A 15710-nucleotide genomic window follows, 5' to 3' on the forward strand; every position below is an offset into this window, starting at 1 on the left:
TTGTATTTAATAAAAAAATATTTTAACCTAAACCAGTGTGTCTTTAAAGTGAAGTGTCTGGGGAAAAATCTCTGATTGGTTATCAGAAGTACATATTCCTCTCCACACTGAGGGAGTGGCAGACATATTAATGAGCTTACATTGTACATATCCCTATGCAGTGCAAGACTATATAATTTTGGGTCTATATTCTAGAGGGGGGTATATTATTGCCAACCGCTGGCATAGGGCTAAGAACTGATTCTCCAAGATCTGACTAGAAACATACCTATTCCATAATGATATCCCGTTTACAGTTACACATTGAGACTATTCAGTTAGCCAGCTTTTGATTCACTTAATGGATGCTATGTCAATTTTATATCTTCTAGTTTTTTAATCAAAATATTATGTGGTACCACGTCAAATGCCTTACAGAAATCTAATATATTACATCAACACTATTATCTTTATCAACCAAACTTGTAGTCTCATCAAAAAAGATATGAAGTTAGTTTGACAGGGTCTATTTTCCATAAGCTATGTTGCTTGGCATTAATTACATTACTGTCCTTTGTTACCTGAAGAACAGACTCAGTGGTCCAAGAGTAGCCCTTCTGTTGCTTACTTGTGAGTTTTCCAAATGTTAGCCTTTTAATCTGTTCCTGCAAGATGAAAGGAGGGGGAGAAATTACCAGGGTTTACCAAGGATCCTCCAGGAAACTCCCCAGAACAGACTAAAATCTGTTTACCCAGAGGAGGATACAGATACAGCCTTCCACTCAAAGGATTGACATCCAGGCTGTACTTTTCTTTATTTAGTGTAACCAGTATTTCCTAATACAATTAATTTAAACCTAATTTAAAAAATAAATGTAGCTCCCTTAGCGCAGGTATACAAATTAGAATACCCAAATCTGTCATACAGTTGGAATGGCTTAAGTGAGTATGTTCTGCACATGGTGATCAGTCATATGGAGGACACTGAGAGCAATCTTAATTAACCCTAAACTTTATACATATAGAAGAAGGTAACATTAATAACAAACACACATCTTTAACACAAGCATACACATTCATTAACCCTATTTCTATTCTATATTCTATACTATGGCTGACATGCTTACTCTCTGTAGTTTTCTTTCCCTCTGCTCTGTCTTAAGGATCCTTCTGCTCTGTCTCAAGATCCTTTTCTCCTCTGTCCCAGCAGCCCACTGTTGCTGTCGCTCTGCAGTTGCTTCTTCCTTCAGGTTGTCTTCCTTGCTGTTCCTTGCTCTTTTATGTTTCTTGGATCTTCTCCTAACTTAACTGACTTATTTTTCAATCCTATCATTAGCATATGTATCCTCCAATCAGAACAGGCCAAAAACTGTAAAAAAGGCTGTCAGGGTTCCCTCCCCACTCTGAACTCTAGGGTACAGATGTGGGGACCGGCATGAAAGACCCGCTACGCTTATTTCTACCAGCTTAGGTTAAAAACTTCCCCAAGGCACAAATCCTTCTTTGTCCTTGGATGGGTACTGCTGCCACCAACAAGTGAGTTGACAAAAGATTCAGGAAAAGGACCACTTGGAGTTCGTTCTCCTAAAATATTCCCCCAAGCCCTACACCCCCTTCCCTGGGGAAGGCTTGAGAATAATATCCTCACCAATTGGTACAGGTGAACACAGACCCAAACTCTTGGATCTTAAGAACAATGAAAAATCAATCAGGTTTTTAAAAGAAGAATTTTATTTAAAGAAAAGGTAAAAGAATCACCTCTGTAAAATCAGTATGGTAAATACTTTACAGAATAACAAAATATTCAGAAACACAGAGGAACCCCCTCTAGCTTTAGTTTCAAAGTTACAGAGAAAACAAAACAGGTATAAACCTACCTCTAGCAAAGGGAAAATTCACAAGTTGAAAACAAAAGGTAATCTAATGTGCCCTGCCTTATTTACTTACTCTTTTTACAATATTGAGACTCATTTTAGGATGATTTTAGGAGAAGGAGTTTTCTGACCTGATGCTTCTCTACTGCTGCCACTATGTCAGGGTTCCCTCCCCACTCTGAACTCTAGGGTACAGATGTGGGGACCCGCATGAAAGACCCCCTAAACTTATTTCTACCAGCTTAGGTTAAAAACTTCCCCAAGGCACAAATCCTTCTTTGTCCTTGGATGGGTACTGCTGCCACCACCAAGTGATTTAGACAAGAATCAGGGAAAGGACCACTTAGAATTCCTATTCCCCCAAAATATCCCCTCAAGCCCTACACCCCCTTCCTGGGAAGGCTTGAGAATAACATACCAACCAAATAGGTAAACTAGATTCTTAAAAAAACAGAACTTTATTATAAAGAAGAAAAAAGAAAAGCACCTCTGAAAAATCAGGATGGAAGCTAACTTTACAGGGTAATCAGATTCAAAACACAGAGGATTCCCCTCTAGGCAAAACTTGCAAGTTACAAGTTACAAAAAACAGGGATAAACCTCCCACTTAGCACAGGGAAAATTCACAAATTGAAAACAAAAGGTAATTTAATGCACCCTGCCTTATTTACTTACTTTTTGCAATATTGAGACTTAGTTTAGAATGGTTTAAGTAGAAGGAGTTTCCTGATCTGGTGCTTCTCTGCTTCCCAAAATAATACACAAACAAAGCCCCCCCCGCCTCCCCCCTGATTTGAAAGTATCTTCTTTCCCCATTGGTCCTTTTGGTCAGGTGCCAACCAGGTTATTTGAGCTTCTTAACCCCTTACAGGTGAGGAATTCTAGGCTACCATTAGCTGTACGGTTATGACAAAGGCAGAGCGCAAGCAGGCAAAAGTCAATCACCTTCAAACCTTCTCTGATTGGTCCATACTTATATAGACAAATCACAACTGCTAAATCTTGTCAATCCAAGCTGTTGCAGAATAAGTTTGAGTATTATGGGATGTTACTATTATGGTAAGGTGATCCTCACCTAGTTTTGGAGTGAGCATGCCTGACTGACCCCTCCCTGCCGTTTTGAAGTGACCTTTACCTGACTTCAGTCCACACCCTACCTATCAACACATCAGTCATAGGCTGAACTGCTTGGAACTGCCAAGTCACTGTCCTCTGTGTGCCAGCATTGTATACACACTTACAATTACCAAACTCTTAAACTATAACTAAAAGCACGTAATATTTCCTAGAAAAAGAAGTTGGATATATGTCAGTCTAGGATTCCAACTATTTCTTAAAGCGAGCATGTCCTGCCTCTTTCACACCGTTATTCTACCATCCTAGTGAGTTAATGGACATCATTAATACAGTTCTAAAATCTTGATAAATTTGTGATGCCTCAGCGCCCAACTAGCTTTAGATCAGATAAATGACTTGTTGGGCGAAGTGCAGTTAAAATTTGCATTTCTGTTCCAGAGGACATTTTCCTAGGTTCTAGGGAACTTAGCTAGAATTGGTCATCATAGGATGGAAATAAATTCTAGTGGTGTTCATGTTAGTTTTGTATTATCATTTTATCAAAATAAACATTATTTTATTATCATTAAATGTGGGTATGTATTGCCTATCTTACTATGAAGGTACAAATGCTTATGGTTGTTTCCTGAAATTTGAAATAAAAAAGGCATTTTTAAGAAAAAAAAACTATAGAGTGACTACATTTTTAATGTGCTGGAATAATCTTTAAATATTCCAATTTCAAATGGTTGCATGCCAGTTTTTTCTAGCGTTTTTACTTATGCACTTATTTTACAAATATTCCAAAAATACATCAGTGAGAGTCACTTCAAAACGCAGCTGAACATTTGAGATGTTTTTTCTGATAATTTTGTACTGTTTCAATATTAACCTTTTCTGGAACATAAATACACAAGGCCAACAACTAGCTGAATATAAAAGTGACCTTAGTTCCTTGTCCTTGTGGGGGCTGAGAAAACTGATACAAATAAATTACTGAATCTCTCTAGTTGCTTCAAACCTTTAGGAAATGTCATCTGTTTTCACAGCCGCACTTTATATCAATTGTTCTCCAATCAAGAATTTAATGAAGCAGGATGTTATTACTAAAAATAAATAATTGTACCAGCCAATTGTAATAGCATGTCCTCACATGAGGTGTATAATGTTGGGCTAGTGCAGGAAGCGGTTAATAAAATGACCCAACAAGTTTAATCAGCTCTACTCTGTGACACCTTTCAGAAATGCTTTAGCAGGAAGGGAAAGATCAGGAGAGGAACATGAAATAAAAGGAAGGAAGCAGACAATAGACTCCCCCATGTGCCATGGTAAAGGGGTTCTTCCTTGTTTAGAAGGCCATGGATCCTAAGGGACTGAGTACAGAAGCTTGTTTATAAGAGAGTAGGAACAATGTGGCTTACCTTTTCTCATGAGACGGCTGAGCCTTCCTAAAGCAAGGGTAGACCTAGACATCAGCTGTGGGCAACGCTTGCCTTCATAGACCTTAGACTTTAAGGTCAGAAGGGACCATTATGATAGTCTAATCTGAACTCCTGCACAATGCAGGCCACAGAATCTCACCCACCTCTAACCTATCTCTGAGCTATTGAAGTCCTCAAATCATGGTTTAAAGACTTCAAGGTGCAGAGAATCCTCCAGCAAGGGACCTGTGCCCCACGCTGCAGAGGAAGGTGAAAAACCCCCAGGGCCTCTGCCAATCTGCTCTGAAGGAAAATTCCTTTCCGATCCCAAATATGGCGATCAGCTAAACCCTAAGCATATGTGCAAGACTCACCAGCCAGACACCTAGGAAAGAATTCTCTGTAGTAACTCAGATCCCACCCCATCTAACATCCCATCACAGGCCATTGGGTATATTTACTGCTAATATTCAAAGCTCAATTCATTGCCAAAATTAGGCTACCCCATCATACCATCCCCTCCATAAACTTATCAAACTTAGTCTTGAAGCCAGATATGTCTTTTGCCTCCACTGCTCCCCTTGGAAGGCTTTTCCAGAACTTCACTCCTCTAATGGTTAGAAACCTTCATCTAATTTCAAGACTAAACTTCCTGATGGCCAGTTTATATCCATTTGTTCTGTGTCCACATTAGCACTGAGCTTAAATAATTCCTCTCTCTCCCTGGTATTTATCCCTCTGATATATTTATAGAGAACAATCATGTCTCCGCTCAGCCTTCTTTGGATTAGGCTAAACAAGCCAAGCTCTTTGAATCTCCTTTCATAAAACAGGTTTTCCATTCCTCGGATCATCCTAGTAGCCCTTCTCTGTACCTGTTCCAGTTTAAATTCATCCTTCTTAAACATGAGACACCAGAACTGCACACAGTATTCCAGATGAGGTCTCACCAGTGCCTTGTATAACGGTACTCAAATCTCCTTATCTCTACTGGAAATACTTTGCCTGATGAATCCCAAGACCGCATTAGCTTTTTTCACAGCCATATCACATTGGTGGCTCATAGTCATCCTGTGATCAACCAATACTCCGAGGTCCTTCTCCTCCTCTGTTACTTCCAAGTAATGCATCCCCAGTTTATAACAGAAATTCTTGTTACTAATCCCTAAATGCATGACCTTGCACTTTTCACTATTAAATTTCATCCTATTACTATTACTCTAGTTTACAAGGTCATCCAGATCTTCCTGTATGATATTCCAGTCCTTCTCTGTATTGGCAATACCTCCCAGCTTTGTGTCATCCGCAAACTTTATTAGCACACTCCTACTTTTTGTGCCAAGGTTAATAATAAAAAGATTAAATAAGATTGGTCCCAGAACCGATCCCTGAGGAACTCCACTGGTAACCTCCCTCCAGCCTGACATTTCACCTTTCAGTATGACCCATTGTAGTCTCCCCTTTAACTAGTTCCTTATCCACCTTGCAGTTTTCATATTGATCCCCATCTTTTCCAATTTAACTAATAATTCCCTATGTGGAACCATATCAAATGCCTTACTGAAATCGAGGTAAATTAGATCGACTGCATTTCCTTTGTCTAAAAAATCTGTTATCTTCTCAAAGAAGAAGATCAGGTTTGTTTGGCATGATCGACCTTTTGTAAAACCATGTTGTATTTTGTCCCAATTACCATTGACCTCAAAGCTCTTAACTACTTTCTCCTTCAAATTTTTTTCCAAGACCTTGCATATTACAGATGTCAAACTAACAGGCCTGTACTTACCCAGATCACTTTTTTTCCTTTTCTTGAAAATAGGAACTATGTTAGCAATTCTCCAGTCATATGGTACAACCCCTGAGTTTACAGATTCATTAAAAATTCTTGCTAATGGGCTTGCAATTTCATGTGCCAGTTCCTTTAATATTCTTGGATGAAGATTATCTGGGCCCCCCGATTTAGTCCCATTAAGCTGTTCGAGTTTGGCTTCTACCTTGGATGTATTAATATCTACCTCCATATCCTCATTCCCATTTGTCATCCTGCCATTATCCCTAAGGTCCTCCTTAGCTTCATTAAAGGCTGAGGCAAAGTATTTGTTTAGATATTGGGCCATGCCTAGATTATCCTTAACCTCCACTCCATCCTCAGTGTTTAGCGGTCCCACTTCTTCTTTCTTTGTTTTCTTCTTATTTATATGGCTATAGAACCTATTACTATTGGTTTTAATTCTCTTTGCAAGGTCCAACTCTACATGGCTTTTGGCCTGTCTCACTTTATCCCTACATGTTCTGACCTCAATAAGGTAGCTTTCCTTACTGATCCCTCCCATCTTCCACTCCTTGTAGGCTTTCTGCTTTTTCTTAATCACCTCTCTGAGATGCTTGCTCATCCAGCTTGGTCTACAACTCCTGCCTATGAATTTTTCCCCTTTCTTGGGATTCAGGCTTCTGATAGTTTCTGCAACTTTGACTTGAAGTAATTCCAGGCCTCCTCCGCCTTTAGAGCCACAAGTTCTTCAGTCCAATCCATTTCCCTAACTAATTTCCTAATTTTTTTAAAGTTAGCCCTTTTGAAATCAAAAACTCTCGTCACAGATCTATTTTTATGTATCCTTCCATTTAGTTGGAATTGAATTAGCTCATGATCACTCGAACCAAGGTTGTCCCCTACAACCATTTCTTCTATGAGGTCTTCACTACTCACTAAAACCAAATCTAAAATGGCATCCCCTCTTGTTGGTTCAGCAACTATTTGGTGAAGGAATCCATCAGCTATCACATCCAGGAAAATCTGAGCCCTATTATTATTACTAGCACTTACCCTCCAGTCTATATCTGGGAAGTTAAAGTCTCCCAAGATCACACAATTCCCTCCAGAATCATGTACATGCCGCAGCTTCCACATCCAGGCATCTTCATTGCGTCTTCCACTACTTGGGTCATTACCACTGCTGCCTCTGTATCTGTCATAGCCTTCTCACCTAAGTCCTGTTAGTCCGGAAAACACAAACCAAACCAAAACACCACCACCCACAGCAAAACAAACCCCTCAACGAGCACCACAACACTGCCAGAACACCACACACTCCCTTCACTAACCTGTCTGTTCCTCTGCCTGGTTCTCCTAGTCTTCCTCCTCAAACTCCCCTTGCAAACTCCCACTCAAACTCCCCTGTTTACAGCTCTGTTTGCTGGCTCCTATGCCGCTGCAGCTGTCTGGCTTGCACTCTGAAGACACAAGTGGATGAAGAGTAGAGGTTGGGAATACACTATACAAGTAAATGAAAATGGTGAATTGGCAGAGTTTGGGCAGTTACATGCTTTCTTTACAACTTTTGCTGAGCCGTGTTAGGCTTCTAGTGATAGAGCCCCACACAACCCTATCTTAATATGTTGTGCTTCTGTGTGTACATAGGCCACTGCATGTATTGGCTGATATTTGCATAATAACATATATTCAGTAAATGGTACTTAAAATAGTTTGCATGCCTAAAAGGAAGTAGAGATGAGTGTGGTGTATAAGCATGCCTAAACGTCCAATTTACTTTTAACCATTTCAACTTCTGTTCAGGCTGCAATCTGTGTTGCTTCTGCTTTCATGGTACATAGGAGATGTGGGTTAACATCCTGACTATAGTAAACTTCTCATGGGATGTAGTGTGTTACTGATGAGCAGACTGGCTTTAAGATAAGCCCTTTATTAAGAATTGAAACTGGCACAGAAATCAAGTAAAAAACTGTTTTCTAGCTGTCCTGGGCTCCTTTGTTTTCTCTATCCCAGCGTGCAGCACCTTGCAGGAAGACAAACTGATTGCTTAAAGACTACAGAAAGTGTGAGATCACTACACTTCCTGGAAGACTTACCTAATAGCAGTGGTTCTCAGCCTTTTTGGGCTGAGACCCATTTGTAAATATTTATTGCCTCTCCTGACTCATTAAATAGTCTGGGGTTGGAGGCCGTGGGGTAGTTTCAGTCAGATCCTGCTTTCTGGGAGGGCTTGGTCCTGCCTGGCATTCACTTCACAGTGGCAACTCCTGTGCTGTGGGGCTGGCTGGGCTTGGCTCTCCAGACTGGGTTTTGCAATCTCCTGGGTCAGCGCCACTCAGGTTTGCTCCCACCCTCCTGACTAGACCACATCTGTGTGAGTGGAGTTGTGACCTGGCTTATGGGGTTGCAGTGCCACTCACTCAAATTTGGCCTACCCAGACTTCGATTATCATGACAGCTGTGCTAAACCTGAGTGGTGCTGGGACCCCAGAGGTTGCAGTGCCTGGAGCAGGGTCGTAAGCCCAGCCAGTCCCATGGGACAGGAGCTTCCATGTTAGGTTGAAACATTCTGGCAACCCAATTTTGTGTCCTGATCCATAGGTTGAGAAACCTTGCTCTATAATACATTTGACCTTGGAAAAGTCACTAATCTCTCTGCCTGTTTCTGCATCTCTAAAATGGAGATGATACTTCACAAATTACTCCTGTTTCTTTATATATGTGTACAGCTCCTTGCATAATGGACCCCTGACTTTAGTTGAAAATTTCATCAAAATTTTCAACAGAATGTTGCATTTGTAATTAAAAACTTTTCACAAAAAAGTCTGCTGTCTGCAGAAAATTCTGATTTTTTTTCACAAATGTAAACTGGAATCTAAAATGTTTTGGCTGGAAACTGAAATTTTAATTCAGATTGGGTGCCTGAAAGGAGTTCGGGTGTCCCCACCTGGACTTCATCTCCCATGATGCACTGCCTCCCTTCACCAAGAAGGCAGACTGTGGTGCATCATGGGAGATTTAGTTCAACCAGAGACCCTGGCCCATAGAGAATGATGGGAGCATGAGACCACACAGTAACTATTGTAAATTTTTCCACAGAGGGAGAGAGAGCCAGTTCTAATACTAATCCAGTCCACAGTTAACAAAGGTAAAATGTAAAAAGGATTTATTAACAGTGATGTTTTGTGGTTGTCCAAGGTTAGTGATGCATTCACTGAGGGTTGCACCACTTTAGTTAATGTTACTAAGGACAGATGCTATGATAGAAAGAAGGCCAGTGGCTTGTCTAGTACTTTTCAATGCATTTCTACCCTACTGTTTTCCATTACCCAAATATTAGCAGTAGGCTTTTGACCCTGCTCTCTCTCACTTTGGAGTGCTCCCCATTTAGCAGCATAAATCCTGACTCCCAATCCCTTGTTATCCATCAACAGCACCTGCTTCAGTCACCAGGTTCAACCCTGTTTCCCATTAGCTCTGCAGTTAACCAGCACTGTCTTCCAGGTATCTGTACACACCCTGAATATGGTTAAATTCCTATCTTCCTCTTCTCACAAAGGTGCTTCATCTCACAATGCCCTTTGCTCCTTCATAACTGGTAAGCAGATCATTGATTTTCTGAGGCAAAACTGTTCTCTAACTTCTTCCACTGTTCACGTATTTCTCTATGCACAAGTTTGTCATATGAGGCCATGCAGAAAAGTATGCATCTCCTTTTGTGTAGGTTTTCTGCTTCTCCAGGGCATGTTGTTCCTGGCCAGCTGACCATTTAGTCTTAAATATAACACTCAAGAAAATGTTTGGTGTAAACTATCAAGCTGCATTTCATAATCCCACACAAATGGCACCACAAAGATTTTTCAGACCTATCTTTGGTATGCAGTGCAGTATCCAGAAGTGCATTAAATGGCAGAAAAGTTTGTCCTCTGAATTAGAAAGCCATGAACAAACTTGTTAATGTGAATGTTTCAGTGGAGAATGTACCAAACTTTCAAAGTTTCTCATCTTTATTAACTCAAATCCCAAGTCTGACATATAAATAATTATTTGACGTTCTGAACTGAAAACCCTAATGTGAGTTTGGGTGTCCTATTGAGATTCAGAGGTTTGAAAATTGAGTTCAGCATGTGGTGTTGTGTTTTTGTGAGGTGTGGTCTTGTTTCTGAGTTGGTCTTGGAATAAGTTTAGAGATACTATTTCATGTCTGTACTTTAAAAAAAAATTTCCCTTGATCAAACAATACATTCTTTGTGGTGATCCACTTACGTGTTTTGATCATAAGTTATTTCAATTATAACAATTATAAAAAATACTGTCTTAGTTATTTTGCTAGTCTTACACTATGCTTTTACTCTCTTCTGTGTAGAAAATGTGCCTTACCAATGTTCGGGTAGAATCTTTGGTAGGAGAATCAATAATACCTTCTTTCTTTTTTACCACTACTTATATTTTTATTTGCATAGGTATATTCATTTAATCATTATTATCCTCTGCCTTTGTGGTTCAGGTTTGACTTCCTTGGTTTACCTCATACACAATTGTTAATCAGCAGGGTTGTGAATGTCATGTGTCCAGAAGGTAAACTTGCTTTCACTTTAGTTGTGTGTTTCGCTTACAATGCTTAGCAGGTATAAATTTCATTTGTGATATTGCAGGCATAAACATTCAATTTACACAGACCCTTTGAAAATTCAGCAGCAATAATTTAGTGTGGTGTGCAGCAGTAGCTATAATGAGGTAATCTTAACACCTCTGTTGCCTATGCAATCTTCATTATGCTCCATTTCACTGTGCATTATGATTGTGTCTGATCATGTAATTAGACTTTCTCCTTACTTCTGGTATTTTTTAAATTTATTTTGCAACTTTAATATTCTTTTGATATAGTTTTTTGTATGTAGTATGTATCAAATGTTTTTATGTATTTCATCAGTTCACTTGAGATCTTTAGTTTTAATTAAATATTTTGTAATTTAAAGTAATTGAAGGATTAAAGCCTAAACTACCATTTCTTGTTGTTTCCATTTCTTCATGGTGTAATGCACTATATTTTTCCAGTAACACTCAAGTTCATATTAAGCCAAATATATATGTCTGAATTTTGGAAATAGTCCACTTATAATTATAAAAAGCTAAAGCCCAGAGCCACAAAGGGGCTTAAGTACCTAGAAAACCACTGGAACAACACTGCAATCTACAAAGCCTGAATTAGGTGCCTAGTCTTCCTGTACAATGAATAGGGAAGGCTAGGTCCCTTAGAACATGATCCACAAAGCCAGCAAGCTACGTGGCTTCCTGTTAACCTAGCCAACAGCAGATATGGAGGAGAGCAGTGTGTCCTAACCCCACCTCCTCAGGAAGATAGGACTCTCCCTGGATCCCAGCCTTGTCTCTGCTTGTGAGCCTCCTCTGGGAACTCCTCTCCTGGAATCCGGTGGCTTAGGCATCTAAGTTGTTCTCTCCACACAAAATACCAGTTAGAAGTGGGGGGTGCTAGTTTCCACCTTATAACTTTTAGCCCAGTGCTGAGAGCACCCCTAAGGATGTGGGAGATTCTGGTTCAATTACCCCCTCTCTCCTGGAGTGGGGAGAAAGGAGGGAGACCTGTGTTCAGATCTGATCAGGAGAATTCTCTAACCACTGAACTATGGGATAGACAGATGTGGGTCCCTCATTCTTTCCTATTGAAGTCATTCCACTTTGGATAACCGATGAGAGTTGAGGGGGCAGAGGGACTGGACCTCGAGTCTTCCACCTCCTTAAGGGGTGCCTTAACCACCAGGCTACAAACCCATTCTCACTGTCTCAATGACTTTTAAAGTATTTATACGCTGTGGAACAGCTTCAACGGGAAATATTTTAAGGGAACCCTCACATCAGACTATCCCATAGTAGTTAGACCACTCTCCTGAGAGGTGGGAGATTGCTGTTCAAATGCTTTTTTCCCTTTAAGGCAGATGAGAGGATTGAACCTGGGTCTCCCACATCCCAGAGGAATGCTCTAACCAGTGGGATAAAAATTGTAAGGTGACCACGTCCTTCTCCAGCTAGATTTTGAATGGCACCCAATCTAGCAGGTGGCCTCTGAGCATGCCTACCAGATCAGGCCATACAGTCAGGGTTGCATAGAGATTTTGGGGTACCTGAGGCAAAATATGAAATTGAGCTCCCCCCCCCCACCACCATTCCAAAAAAAAATACCACTTAAGGGAGGCCAGAGAGTGAACTCCACCATGTTCACTCCATAGCAGTGGCCTGTCCCGTGGGGCTGGGCCTGGCTCCCTGCTCTGTATATTGCAATCTGGTATGCAGGATTGCCATGCCATTCAGGTTTGGTTCGGCCACCCCTCCATTGTGATGAAGGGACCACAGAGCCAAAGTTCAGTGGAGTTGCAGCACCACTTGGTTGGGAGCCCTCTCAAACAGCGTCTCGGGCAAACTGCCCACTTTGCATCCCTGACAGACATGCCAAACCTGTGAGAAAAATACAGAAATTTGGCTTAATTGGCTTATGAGTTGCTTGTTGGCTAGTTTTTGGTTTGTAGCTTGTTGCTTTTTTTTTTTTGATCGGCTCCCGGCAAGCGGGTACACAGCGGGCCCACCACGGTCCCAGACTGCTTGCTGGGGTTGGCTTGTTTTGGCCTTGTTTTGGAATGGGATTAGCTTGATTTTTGGCATATTGTGAAAGTCAGAGTGCTTATTTACCACATGAAAGTTGGTAACTGCGGTCTCTGCCCTGCCCCCTGGGTGGTCCTGCCCACAGTTGAGATAGAGGGAGGATCACCTATCTACTACCAGTTCATGGATCGCTTTGAGGCACAGCCTGGTGAATAGGCATCTGGATGCCTAGGAAGAGACAGCAGTGTGCATGTCCAGAGGTGGAAACACAGATGCTGCCCTACACAGCTTTTACAGTAGAAATTTAGGTGCCTCCTGGTTAAATCACAACTGAGCAGGTGTTTTGTGGGTTGCAATGATGCCTAAAACCTAAGTATCTTTGTGGATCTGGACCTAACTCACTAAAACCGATGAATATTTAACACTACTTCAATATCTTCAAATAGTTTATCATCTCTACATAACATATTTGTGTACTTACTCTGCCTTCTTGACTAGAGGAAGCAACTGAATTAATCTTATGATAGTTTGCAGACTGCTGTCATAATAGCCTGGTAATTTTTTATTGTTATGTTTTTTTTCCCAAGTGATAACTTTCCCCATATATTAGCAGCTTTGAATTGATAGAATATGACTGTCACACAGACACACACACATGACAATGGATTTCTGAATTTTGTATTCAGTTAAGAAATGTTTGATGCTTATAAAAATAGTCTTTTAAAGGACACACACAGATTTTCATTGGGGAAATATAAATCACTTTGAATAAAAACATGTAGTGCTGAATGAACATATTACTTATTGACTAAAGCATTTAAATATTCATTGTCATCTGAGAGTCACACTCCTACTTTGGAATTGTTCCCCTCCAACTAATTTGTGTATACTAGAGCTGGTTGAAATTTTTCACCAAAAATTTTCTTCTTTGAAAGATACTTGTTTGTTTTTTCAAAAATGAATTTTTTTTGTGAAAAGTGTTGCTTCTTCAAGCGCTTGCTCATGTCCATCCATATTAAGTGTGTGTGTGCTCACCACATGCACCAGTGCTGGAAGTTTTTCTCTCAGCAGTATCCGTACGGGACTAGCTCTGGCACCCTATGGAGTGGCGCCCACATGGTGCAGTATAAGGGATGCCGCTGGCTCCCCCTCCATCCTCAGTTCCTTCTTGCCGCCCACGACAGTGCTGGAATGTCGGCTGATTCGGCTAGTATTGATTCCTTCTCTGTTCTTGCAAACTTTGAAATCCTGTAAAATAGTTATACATAGTTAGTAGTAGTTCTCAAACTCTTCCATTAGTCCTGAATGGGACCCAGACAGGGGTCAGGACATACCCTGATCCCCAGGCTTTAAGCCCTGTGATTGCTGCAAATGGCCTATACCCATCAGCAATCCCCATACCAGCTGCCTAAGGTTCATAGGCAAAGGGTACATAAGTGACAAGCTGTCATATCTGCAAGTCCTTCAAACCTAGGACAAAGGAGCATGCTATCAGTCTAAGAGCGCTCCTAATGGAGTTGGCACTCACTCCGGCACCAGAGCAGCGGTCTGATTCTGTGCCGTGCACTGTGGCCTCCATGTGCAATGCTCTTCCAGCACCATCCATGAGCCAGCATTGGTCTCCCTCCACAGCTCCGGTCAAGAAGGTGAAAAAGACTGTGAGGGAAAGATCTCCTACCTTTCGCAAGGGAAAGGAGAGGGCGGGGGCGAGCCAAGACCCGTGGCAGCTCAACATCCCCCTTGGGAAGTTGGGCCCCAGCTCAAGTCGAGTGGTACAGCCCATCTCATGCCTTGCCTGCAACTCCAGACAGCAGTGCAGGCCCTGGCCAGCTTCAGGTGCCGTCGACGCCCAAAGCCCTTCAAGCAGCTCAGAAAATTCTGATGCTCCTGGTGCCACCCTCACCGGCTCTTGCGGTACCCTGGTCTCAGGGAAAACCCGCGTTGGGACCTATGCATATGTCCCTGCCTCAGCGGTACCATTCCCCACTGAGAGGAACATCCTGCCAGCGTTTGCCCACCAGCAGCTGTCACACCTCTGGACGGAAAAGGCAGGCTCATTAGAGCACTCTTTGGTCCCCACACCAGGGGCACCGATCAAGGGACTCGAGGCATACCTCTCCACTAGATTGGTGCAGACCCTCTGAGGCATGCGCCACCTGGCAAGAACTCTGGGACCGGCCCTGACCATCTTCAAAGGCCCGGTACCGATCCCAGGACCAATCAGGCACCAGAGACCACCAATCGCCGGGCCGTCATCGCCTGTCTCCAAAAGGAAGGTCGCCTTACTCAGGACGATCCTCCCAGCAACTGGCTCATAGTAACTCTCGGTCCCATTCGACATCCCAGTACTGGTCGAGTAGCGCGAGGCATCGATCACAGGGTATCCGATGCAGATCTGCTGAATGCCATTGGTGCCCGAGAACCCGACCAAGATAGTCTCGCTTGGACAAGTCGGCTTTGGGATGCAGTGAGTGGCACCGGTCGGACAAGAGCCACTGTTTAGTTGGATCCTGGTCGTCCAGGACTGACCGCTCCACTGGTACCTCCAGCTTGGAGTGAGGTTCCCTGACTGTGGGACAAGCCCCGGTACTGATGGTGCTGACTACATCATCTGCATGGAAACCTGTCCCCTGGCCCAAAGTGCAGTGACTGGTGCCATGGTACCTGTGGAACCCTTGGGGGTTCACCAAGCCTTTGCAGACTGCCTGATCGGTGTCGGGAGCCTCAGTATCCCATCCCCCTCCGGTAATGGAAACTTTGGGGGTAAGACCACGCAGGTCCAGGAGGACCCAGGGGAGCAAGCTGCTGGACCACCAATGGACATGGATGTTCCCGTGGCTCCGGCATCATCCTCCTCGTCGCCAAATGAGGCTATCACAGGGCCCCCTCACTCAGTTCCTCAGAATGACACCAAAGTGCACCAGGAACTCTTGAAGAGGGTTGCTTCTAACCTGGGGCTTCAAGCAGAGGAATTGGAAGAGACCTTGGACT

The sequence above is a fragment of the Lepidochelys olivacea genome, assembly GCF_965140295.1.
Source record: "Lepidochelys olivacea isolate rLepOli2 genome assembly, chromosome: 1".
In the NCBI taxonomy this organism is placed as follows: Eukaryota; Metazoa; Chordata; order Testudines; family Cheloniidae; genus Lepidochelys; species Lepidochelys olivacea.